An 11,991-nucleotide genomic window follows, 5' to 3' on the forward strand; every position below is an offset into this window, starting at 1 on the left:
GTAGATATACTTTTGGGCTATCATGGTCTGGTTATGCAACTTAAAAAAATAAATTTGATTTTCGAATGTTATCCGATTTAAGATGTTTAAATCGATGCTACCCAAAACGGTTACTTTAACGGAAGGAGTAGCAGGATTTTGGGTGGGGTTCTATTTTTTACGAGTCCAAAAAAACAGTAGCAAAAATGAAGAATTGCCGATTGCTCGGGAGCTATTACTGCACTATGTAATTTAGAGGTTAGCCTATGATTAAAGTAACTGCCTACCTGTTAAATTAAATTAGGCATTTTAGGGGTGGCGCTCGCGCATTCCAAGTTATTGCCTTGAATTAACAAAACTAAAAAAGAAACATGAAAGTATTAATTTACCGACTCATCGATTATTAAAGCGCACACGTGTTAATGGTTTTTGTGGATGTTCCTTTTTTGAATAATGTAATTATGAATATTCTGGCTTGTAATGAATTTACTAGTAGGTAATTTGATATTACGTGAGAAATAAAATAGAAAAATTGCACTGGAAGGCGTTTGTACCTAGGTTGATAGATTATCTATTCGAACAGAGCAAGCAAAAAAATATTAATGGAGCTTGTAAAGCATTATGTTTACTTTACTGTTCATTGTTAGCAAAAAAGCTTAGGCTGAATTGCACCATCTCATTTTAACTTTGACAAACATCAGAAATCTTTCAAGCACCATACAAAAAACACCGGTTAATGTCATAGTTACGGTTAAAGTAAGTTGGTGCAAAAAAAACAGCCTTAGAGTAATGACATAAATATTTAGTAATTATTTTTAAGTTCTTTAACGCTTACTCGTAAATTGAGCCAGTTAAGAAAGAAGCGAGTCAATTCTCCAGTCGATATTTACCATGTAGAATAAACAATGACTTTAATACAATAATTAAAAGGATAAAGGAAGAAAATAAAAAGCACAAATCAAAGCTATACCGAAAAGAGAGAACTAGATTATGATTATTATAATAGGTCTTGATTCAAGGCAGCGATAGCGTGGAAGTTGCACCGACAAAACCAGACCATTCCCATAGACTGGTACTTTCTTCAGTTGACCGCAGTAATACAGGAAATGCGTAGCCTACCGTCTAGGACTATATGCTTATACCCCGGGGGCGATCGCGCAATCTCGCGCGGCGTAATCTTACAAATATTTATCGTGTGTCAATACAATATGCCAAAAGAGAACGCTTATTACGCTTTTTACAAATGTGAGTGCGCTTCAGGCATGATTATTGGTTTAAGTTATGAGAATTTGGTATGTTTTTTAAGCTTTTAGTTTTCCGTGTTGTTATTTCAGTTAGATCTTCCAATTCGACATTAAATACCAATAAGATAGTTATAATATGACAGTTCAACATTTAACATTACCAATTACAAACAAACAAATTACATAGGTACGTATCTAAATATTGTTTCTTTCTCCAAACATTCACAAATGTATTTTTTAAAGTACCTATTAAAATAGACGTAGTTATTCATAGGAATCTTTAGATATAATTTGAGGATAGGACACTAACTTATCAAAACTTAGTTTGAGCCTAACTTAAATAAGGTTTTCCAGCCCTTTCAGTTGATCCAAGATTTTGCTAAGCTGATTTTGCAGCAACGCATCAAGGGCAGAAAAGGCAAGTTCAAAGTTTGTATGAAAACGGCGTTTTAATGGTTGTCTAATTGTATCTTATAATTTTAATAATCCTCTCTCATCGAAATGAGCGATTAAATCTAAATTTTTTTCAGTTGCCCCTTGTGTGTTAAACGCTCTTCACTTAAACCTTGTACTGAATTTAGGTCTCGTTAGTGAGAAGTTACAGCGCATTGTCCAACACAATGGGAGGAGGAGCCGCGGCTCCAGGCTACCTCGTGGCTAAACACCGTGAGATGGAAACACACGTGTTCCGAGAACTCTGATGTCATTTAGCTTTTGGTGGCCATTTTGGCCAGGGGTAAGTTTCACGCGGATTTTACGAGGCGTAAGATTCTACTTCCTTGAAAAGGTTTTGAGTTATTGATTTCGTGTTGCTGAGAGAGTTGTAAAATTTACAGGTTTTTTATTTCGTAATTGGCAATGAGTTGTGATAGACTAAATGGGATCAAAGAGAATCCCCAGGTTGTCTTGAAGAGACATAAGCCTGATTTTTTTTAGATTTTTTACATGAGCGCGTGCTCATCTTGTTTGAACTTTTAATTATAAATTCATCTTGAGTAGAAGAGTACCTACGCTCAAGCTGAAAATCTCATTTTAGATACCGGGCCCTTCTACACTGAAAATAGATTGAAGCCTGATTCGGGTAATCAATATCCTAAATTCTCGAGTTTTGAACAAATTTTTAGGGTCATTTCATGTCAATATGAGTTTGTGCTTATCAAATTAGAATCTTATTTCATTCTTGTAAGTGTCAGTTTCATAAATTAGTCTAATACAATTCATACAAGACTTATTTCCTTGAATTGAAGCAACGTTAAAGAATAAAAAGATCACAAGTTTAATGTAATGTTATATCCTCATTACTTTTATTTCTCTCATTGTCCACCGAGTGCTCCCACGATGTGTGCCATAGTAACTGATATGCATGTGATCAATTTATCAATGCGCATGATCTGAACGCTGTATCTATATCTCTTTGTATCGGCGCGCGAGTCGCTCACGCGAGTCGCACAACTCCAGTCCGAATCTCGCCACGCAATCGATCCTCCACTCTACTACTCGTTTGCAACCGATAAATGAACTATGATTAATTTCCAGTTTCTAAATGAAGGAAGCAATGGGACTCAGTCTGTATCTAAAAGATTATAAGCCCACAGGGCGTTACACCGCGTATAAATGTCATCTGCAATCATAGCCTTCGTTAACCGTACCCATAAATATTTAACAGAACACAAACGGGATTATGCGATATCGTTATCGTAATCGTTTTCGCCGTATTAAAGCCCTCAGTACCCTCAAATTGCTTCTAAAATTCCAAGAAAAACAATATCAAAAGGCCGACATTGATCGAACATCGGATTACCGTAGATGGCTTGACGGCTAGCTTCGTTTGTATCGTCAGTTCGTCATACGCTCAGACCATTCGTTTAAATGGTCATAATTGGTCCAACAGGCTTTAAAATACAGCACTTGGTCATTAAAACATAGCTTTATCGAGGTTTCAACTGTCTTAAACACAGGGTACTGTGTAGTGTATCGAACTTGTCATTCAATACTTAGGTGAGCTCGCGTGCTTTTAATTTTAAAAGCGACGCATCATAAGGTTCGGTAGCTGAATAAAAAAACACCCACGCAATAAGAGCTCGGAGCGTGTTGAAAGATGTGCGTGACTGAATATTCAAAAGTTATAATATACTGGTCCCTAGTTGTTAAGTACCAGAGATGTCAGAAGCGATGGAATGATAAAGTTGTTTATTGATGATCTTTGGTTACGTTAATTGCCAACAGCGGCGGCGCTTGTGTAGCGACGACGTCGCTCCGCATCGGTGCAAGCGCGAATGACGAAGATTTTACGGACGATATGCCGAGCGGCGACCGGCGGCCGGCTTTGATCTCCCACGGTGACACCTCGGACAGCCAATCAAAGAATTGGTGTGAGAACGCACTCAAGTTCTACAATTCTTATTTCAAAACAAAAGTAAGCCTTCAAGTACTGATCAGACATTTAAAATGACACCACCAACCTCATTTCATTACGAGCCTATACGCGGACATCGGCGTATGCGAAATATTTAGTGCTGCAGTTAATGAAAAAGCCAATAAATGCGCTAATAAGAAAAACTGCGGACGAGTATGTAGAGTCTTAACTACCATTCGATATTTTTTCGATCGCGTATTAAATGTTGTCATTGCAATATATGGACTGGGAATTCGGTGCCACCCTAGGATTTTTATTTTAACAAAACGTCTAGAATACCAACCAGCATCATACCGAAAAAGGCGTTAGCGAAAAGAACTCGTGCTCGTCTGCGTTATAAAATGCCTTGCTAGGAATTAATCTTGGCATTTTGATCAAGGCCGCGATGCTTTTTGCTAGCGCTTGAGAAAAGTCGATACAGATCTGCGTTTAATGAAGCGAGTTTGCCAATTCATAAATTCAAAAATAAATATGTTGACGGAGCGACTTATTGGTAGTAGTAATTAACATGGCGCAGGGAGCGTGCGCGGGCGCAGCACACGCCTGACGGGTCACTCACACGCGCAGCACGCGGCCTTCGCGAAGGACGGCTATTTGATTCATCTCTTTCACCTCATATTTACATGCCAAATATTTGGATAAGTAATTAACACATAATTGGGCAAAGAATTTAGTGGCTTCGGGTTTGGAAAATGATTTAAAAAAATTCAGGCAATCATTTGGTTGCAAACTTTAAAGCTTTTTGAACGAATAATTATACTGAAGTTGCGTTTTGTTACTGTGGGTAAATTGTTAAATTAATTGTCTTTAATTATTTATTTGTATTGTTCAATTGATAAGAAAGGCACGTCCTTGCAAAAAGTCTCGTTTGATTATTCAAATAACATCATGTACTTTAATGAGCTTCCTTTAAACTAGTTTCGCTAACAATTAGCTTAGCGCAATTATTAAAGTTTTAGCAGGTGCAATTCCTTTAGCAGACCAGCTAATTGTAGCCATGTCCTGCGCAACGACATCATACCTGCACATTATTCTGGGCCGCAGAAAAACAACATCATCCTACTATAAGGAGTTAATAATAGTCTATGCTGTTTAGATACATACTTACAAAAACACGTTAATTTGAATGCGTCAAACGGATACAAATAATTACAAACATTACAAGAACAATCGTGCCTAAATACCAAGACTGATTTGCTTATGTAGAACAAGATAAAGACAAAAACTTATGGAGCTACTCAGCAATCTGTATCGGTGATACAAGCGGAATACTTACAGGTTATCTTTTTAATCCTAACGCCTTAATACGTAGTGAGTAAGAAAACAATTTGCATGTAGATGGCTTTTCAACTAATAGACATCTAAACGTCACCTGCCGATGACTGGTTTGCTTTTGCATATTCTGAACTAACCACTAAAACACAAAAAGAAAAAGTCTGCAAATCTTGCCGAACAGGGACTAAATCTAGCAAGAGAAATAATGAATATAGGAAACAAAGAAGATTTTCAAATTGAAGATATTCGCCAATCAAAGATTTCAAGTCCATCTTTGGAGCTACTTTAATTAATGAGATAATAAACCTTCAATGCCCATCACAATAACGAAACAGTCGAAGTCTGAACATTTAAGTGGCAATTTTAAAGAATAGAATCCAATTAGAATAAGTCCTGACAGTTCAATGGACTGAATTTGCACATTATTATGGTTTAATTACCGTTTGGTATTCTATTGTCTTAGGCAAAAAATGGTGTATTATTGGGTGGAGCTTTTAGCATGATTTAAAGAGAAAAGTGGACAAAAAATTAACGATATATTTTTCTGAAGAGCCGCTCTATTCCTTTTCTATGCGACAAGCCTAGATCCTAACATTATCCAGCATCTATTTTTTGTTTCAAATGGAATACGGGCAACGGGTCTGTAGGTGAGCCGCCTTTAAGTGCCGCGTGGAATCCTAATGCATGCAGGTAGGGTGTCTTCAAGGGAGCTCGCATAGACCCGCATTTTTAATGCTAATGGCGATGCCTTCGAGGCAGAATGTTTATAGTCGAGAAATCATGTTTGTGATTGAACATGATTAATTAGTGCAGATGTTGACTCTTGATTCTTAACATAGAAACGCATTTTATTTATTACGTGTAATGAGTATGGACTATGGATAGTAGTTTTGTTGCAAGATTTACTTAGTTTTTCAATAAATATTCTAGATTCGATTCTAGAAAATACGCTTATTATTTAATTCAGGTAAAACTTTGAAGAAATATTATTTTTGCCATGAATAATGCTAAAAACTTTTTAGGTTAAAAACTCATTTGAAGTTTGACTAAAGAATCATCTATAATTGTAGATACGAGTAGAAGTGCTCTGAAATTAAACCACATACTAATATAGAAGACACATAAGATTTGCATACCAATTCCCATTACGCCTTTCTGCACTAGAACACCGCAAAAATGGGCATGACTAATTGTAATAGAGGTACTTACTCTTAAGTGGCTATGAATATTCTAACAGTAAAATTTAACTTTTTTGAAATAGGTCGACATGCTTCCTTTGTGGCCTCTGTTTTAGTAAAAAACACATCGATATATCAAAAAGGGGATATCTCTTTTATTCTCGAAAATTAAGTTAGCCCACATAAAGGAGTTTGTTTAAAACATTAGATGTTTTAAGATGTTATCGTGCGTGTTTGGTGTCAAACTTCACGCGTCATGCCGAACGCATTTATGAGGCTCGATATCGATCTTTTTGCTTTGTATTCGGCGATAACTTATAAATAAAAATAGCGGGAGTCCTTATAAATCATTTTTCCCAACACAAAAAATTTGTTACCAAAAAAATGTTCAAAAAATATGAAGATTCACTTCCAACATTTCACTTCGAACACCCGTATTTAAAGAATCAATGTCGTCACTCGTTGAAAACATAAACACCGTGGTGAACTTTGCGATCTTTAGTTTTTAAACTAGTTTCTGCCAGTAATAGCTGTGTTTCGCCTGATGTCGCGACTTTTTCATGATTCACAAAATAATACGTGCCAAAGCAGGCACTTATGTTATTAAGTTCCTTGGAGTAAATTATAAAATTGGATGACTTTGTTTGCATTGGTCGGATGTCACGTGGAGCGAAATAACTGTTCGATGCAATTATAGGTTTCTATACGGCCGGTAGCTAGTTAAGATAATAAAGACGGCATGAAAAAGGCAGACAAAGTAGGTGCGTTTTAGAATTTCCGACTAAAAACGATCAATGTAGAGTAAGTTGCTACGAAATGATTGCACTATGTACCCACAGTTGCATGGCAAAAAAAAAAATGGATTTGGTAGCGGATAATGACTATGGTATGGTATGGTTTATGGATTACGGTCAATTCAAAAAGTAAATTACAATTTAGTACCCAAAAATGATGCTTAAAGCTATAAAAACCTGTATCATTTAGCACTGAAAAGTGCTTTGTAAGTAATATTATTGTAATGAATTCATTATTTAATTCACTACGCGCCATTACTACGTAAATATTGGTAATTCTATACCCTGTCCTGTTGAGTTGAACTCGACTTCATATGATTTTCAGTTTGGTGATTAAAGTTTTGAAAGCTCTACTGTATCTTTTTGCATTGCGCTGGTATTGAACTGACGAGAAGACAAGTGATCGAGACAACCATTCGGTACTTACACTTACCTGTTCGTGCGAACGATTTGTGTTGTCGCATCTCTCATTTTCCTCTTTTAACAAGAAACATTTAACTATAATACGGATACTTTAAATTGTATAATTGAGTAAAAATTAATGTTATTACCATTCTACTTTCGTCTAGTAAACTCTAGTACAAACATGGGTTCAAACCAGTTGCATTACAAGATATTTTATCAGGTTCCATTTTATAACTCGATCAATTAATATTCCGTGGAAGTTTTCATTACTTTTTAATGAAACAGGAGCTGGTATCTTCGGATCGCTAATTTTACGTTTTAATTTACGCCTTTGCGCATCTACGCGACATTAATCAGTGTAACGGGATGTCGAATGGTCATTTTCTTGCTAAGCCTTTATCTGCGTGGAGGCTGGTCGGTACTTTGATGTATCATTTGAGAATTGGTGCTGGTTAATTACGAATATGCAAGCATGCAATATTCGTTTATTTTATCCTAAACAAAAAAGAGTTAAAGGTCATTAGAGGTTTTATTTGTCGATGCAGCAGACCACAGACTTTTAGTTGGCCGATAGTTGGGCTCGATTCTAATTTGTATGAAGAATCGGCCGATACCAAATCGGTGTAATGTGTGCACTTCCATGCACATACTGATTAACTGCCCGACTAAACTATCGGCCGACAAAAAATCTATGGTCTGCGCCTAGGCTAAAACTATACGAGTACCTGTATTTAAAAATTGGTGGCCAATATTAAAGTTATATGTATAGGAAATAGACTCAGTATTCAATTGTTTACGATATATGAATACCTAGTTAAGTATTTAGGGAATCAAAACCATTCGCTTTTGGTCAATGAAATGCTCAATCATCAAGGAATTTCGAAGGAACATATTATGGCTTGCTATAATTTAGATTCTTGAATGAAAAAACGGGTCCGTTTTATCATTTCTGAAGCAAATTGATTATGCTTCTGTAAGACCCCTAAGGCACCCGTGTGAACCAGCCCTATGTACGTACTATTCAATCATTTCCCTCCCGCACAGTCATCATTATCTCCCATCTTTCTCTAATAGTGGCGTTATGAGAGGGACGTCAAACCGCGCAGTCGCGATCCTTGATTGATGAAGGGAGAAACCGCCGCGAGTTAGAAGCCGCTTTAAATTGAATTTTACACAAAATAGCTCATCTGTTTGTCATTAGGAGTTTGTTTACTTTGGGGCGGTTAAAGTAACATTAAGTTCTACTCCGTGGTTTATGGGCTTCTTATGTTGACCGTTTTATCAATTGTTACAAGTACCCTTTAGAATATCTATTTTTATTGTATTCTCTAGTACCTACGCACTTCTGGTTCACAACTAAGGAACCAATAAACTTCAAAAATATGCAGTAGACAGTACATTAAACTCTACATTTTCGAAGCAAAATAGCTATCACAAAAAAAGTAAAGAAGGCAGGCTTGTAATATTTACTTCTCAGCATTTTATGGACATACAAAAGACTGGTAAACCCTATACGTAGTAAGTCAATTTACATTTTATGTATATTAATTTTATTGTTGCAAAATAGCTCTTATTACACAAGAACATAAGGTGCCCATGCTCGCTTGATGTGCCGTAGTATTTTATTACAAATATCTAGTATTATAAATTGATTAAAATTGCTACGATTAGATTCGGATTAACCCCGGCGCCTTCAGCCAAAAGACCTTTTTTACGAAGTGAAAGACATTCTTTTGCTACAAAAAATTTTGGGCATCATTATTTTTGACAAAAAATCACTTTCGAATAATCTAATTTATTTTAAAGTGAATTTTTGACTATTATTTTAAGCTTTGGAGTGAATAGTTATAATAAACAATAATAAATTGTTTCGACTATCAATTAAGCAGACTTGTAGGCTGGGCTTGTAGGAAGACGTAAAAGGTCTAGAGATGCATGATGTGCATTTGTCCCCAGCGAGATTCAAACCCAACAACACAGCTAGAATTAAAAGCAATCAGCAAAAAATAAAGGCTTAAAGTGTTCAATTTATAGTAATAGCACAGATAATTATAATACTATAATAGTAACTACTTTCATTTTTATAAAAATAATCTATACCTTAAAAACACTATCGTTTAATTTACAAATCATGCACATTGTATACCATACATCATCTGTTTCAATCTTAATTATAGCATTTAGCGATAAGAAAGTAAAATGAGGATATTTTTACTGTCTCGCTTACTCTTTTATTCTCATCTTAATTCAGAGTCGTAACTTTTATATGCAATTATTGAAATTATTGCAATAAACGTAAGTGGAATTAGTAATTATATAATTTGTTAGATCCCTACACGGCCGCAACATTGTTTTTATTTCAATTAAACTGTTAACGTTTTATGGCATTGCCTTTTCATTTTCAAGAAATCGTAATGAGAAAATTGATGTAATATCTTTAATTGAAACGTTTAAGTGCTGATGTACTTACCTACATCAATGTTTCTGACTTGTAAACAAAACAATCTTTTCAGTATCAAAATATCAACAACTAGCTTTCCGCCCGCGGCACCGCGCGCGTGGACCCCTGAATCCTATTTTTTTCCAAAATAAAATTTAGCCTATGTTACTCGTGGATAATGTAGCTTTCGAATGGTGAAAGAATTTTTAAAAACGGTCCAGTAGTTTTTGAGCCTATTCATTACAACTAAACAAACAAACAAACAGTTTTTCTCTTTATAATATTATTATTAGTGTAGATTATGAATTCTAAATGGCACCTGAATTGTACTATTTTTTTAATGATTTATCTAATAATATGACGCTAAAGAATACCTTCTAAAACACCTAGCTGAAATAAATGATGGTTCTTCAAAGGGCACAAGAATTGGCTCAGGTCTATTTGAGTTACAACATCATACCCTAATGGTAGTGCATGGATTCTAGGTTTCTGAGCTCTTTTAAGTTTTTAAGAAAGAGTCATCGTCGTCTTAATTGCCCACTGGTGGCACAATAAGGGCTCAATCTTAGCCAATGAGATACGCTAAATATCTGCATCGATTTCATTACTTTCCGTCCATATGTTTGCAGCTTTTGTTTACTTTCAAATCTTTCTTTTTCAGGGTTCACTTCCCGACTGGATCTCGAAATGGGGCGTTCTGCGTTACGTCCGCACACACCCACCTGCGTCCGGACTTATTCGGACACGGCATAATAAATTAACATGATATTGATTATTACGCCGTAATTATTACAGTGTAATTATTGTGACATGATCTGACGTCCAACATCGGATTATATCGAACTGTAAGTAACCACCTATGTGAAAATTATACGCGCCTCGTCTTTTTGTACGTCCATTAGGGTTCGCATTAAAATAGGAATAAAACTAGGAGAAGCACTTTTTGCCCTTGATTGCATTTAAATGACGAGCCCCGATAAGTGACTTTAGCGATGTTGCGGCGGATTGATTGATTAAAAATAAATGCGTTTTAATTGAACAAACATAGCTCTCTACATCTACCATGTAGAGTCTCGAACTAATTAATTTGAATATTTGCATAAAAAGATACATACATACAGCAAACAAATGAAAGCTAGTAAGAGACAGATAAAATAATTTGATGGTCAACAATTTTTTTACATAGACCACATAGATGAAAAATATTATGCTGAAAAGTGACAAATAACGAGTTTTCCTGGTTGTTAATAGGTTATGGATGTCAATGATGTCATGGAAAAACTATTTCTGTATTTCTGTCCCTAATGCAAATTAATGCACTTTGAATCTTCAGTCTAAAAATAGACTCATGCGAATGTCATCAACAACTAACAAAGGCAAGACAGTAGGTAGTCGGTTAATAAAATCGCAACTGATTTGAAAATGGACCAATGGACGGTACCCTATGTCCTATGCCACCTGCATCCGTTGACATCGCTGACTCCACCTGATTTATACAGACCGAACCTCAGTTGGGATCAGCCGGTCTCACTGAGACGCTGTGGCGACGCCAGCGCAGCTGAAAGCTTAGGTTATTGTGAAATGGAGCTTAAAATTCTAAGTCCATCTGGCTAGCTACCACCACCTTACCTAAGTCTCTAAGTCCACCTCGATAAGATAGCCAGTTCCTCTGTGGTTGAAGGTACCCGGACTTCTGGCATGATTATCACATTCCATCAGGTGAGATGCAGGGCAAGAGCTTTCTTGTTAAGGATTTAAAAATATTGGTTCGATTTTGGCATTAAACTCACAAAAGGAAAACAAAGGATAAACTTTTTTTGACAAAATGTATGTCTAAGCTATCCCAACTAATATTATAAATGCGAAAGTAGCTCTGTCTGTCTGTCTGTCTGTCTGTCTGTCTGTCTGTCTGTCTGTCTGTCTGTCTGTCTGTCTGTCTGTTACGCTTTCCCGCTTAAACCTCGCAACCGATTTTGATGAAATTTGGCATAGATATAGTTTGAGTCCCGGGAAAGAACATAGGATAGTTTTTATCCCGGTTTTTGAAACAGGGACGCGCGCGATAAAGTTTTTCTGTGACAGACAAAATTCCACGCGGGCGAAGCCGCGGGCGGAAAGCTAGTAAGTAATAAAGAAAAAAAACTGTTACCAACCGAAAACGAAGAATATTATAATTTGGATTGGACTTCTTGCTGGCGAGTCTACCACGGCACTCAAGTGTGAGTAGGCCCAACGACACAAGTGAAACAATACAGTACTG

Source organism: Ostrinia furnacalis, unplaced genomic scaffold, assembly GCF_004193835.3.
Source record: "Ostrinia furnacalis isolate ACB-3 unplaced genomic scaffold, ASM419383v2 OfSCF2378, whole genome shotgun sequence".
NCBI lineage: Eukaryota > Metazoa > Arthropoda > Insecta > Lepidoptera > Crambidae > Ostrinia > Ostrinia furnacalis.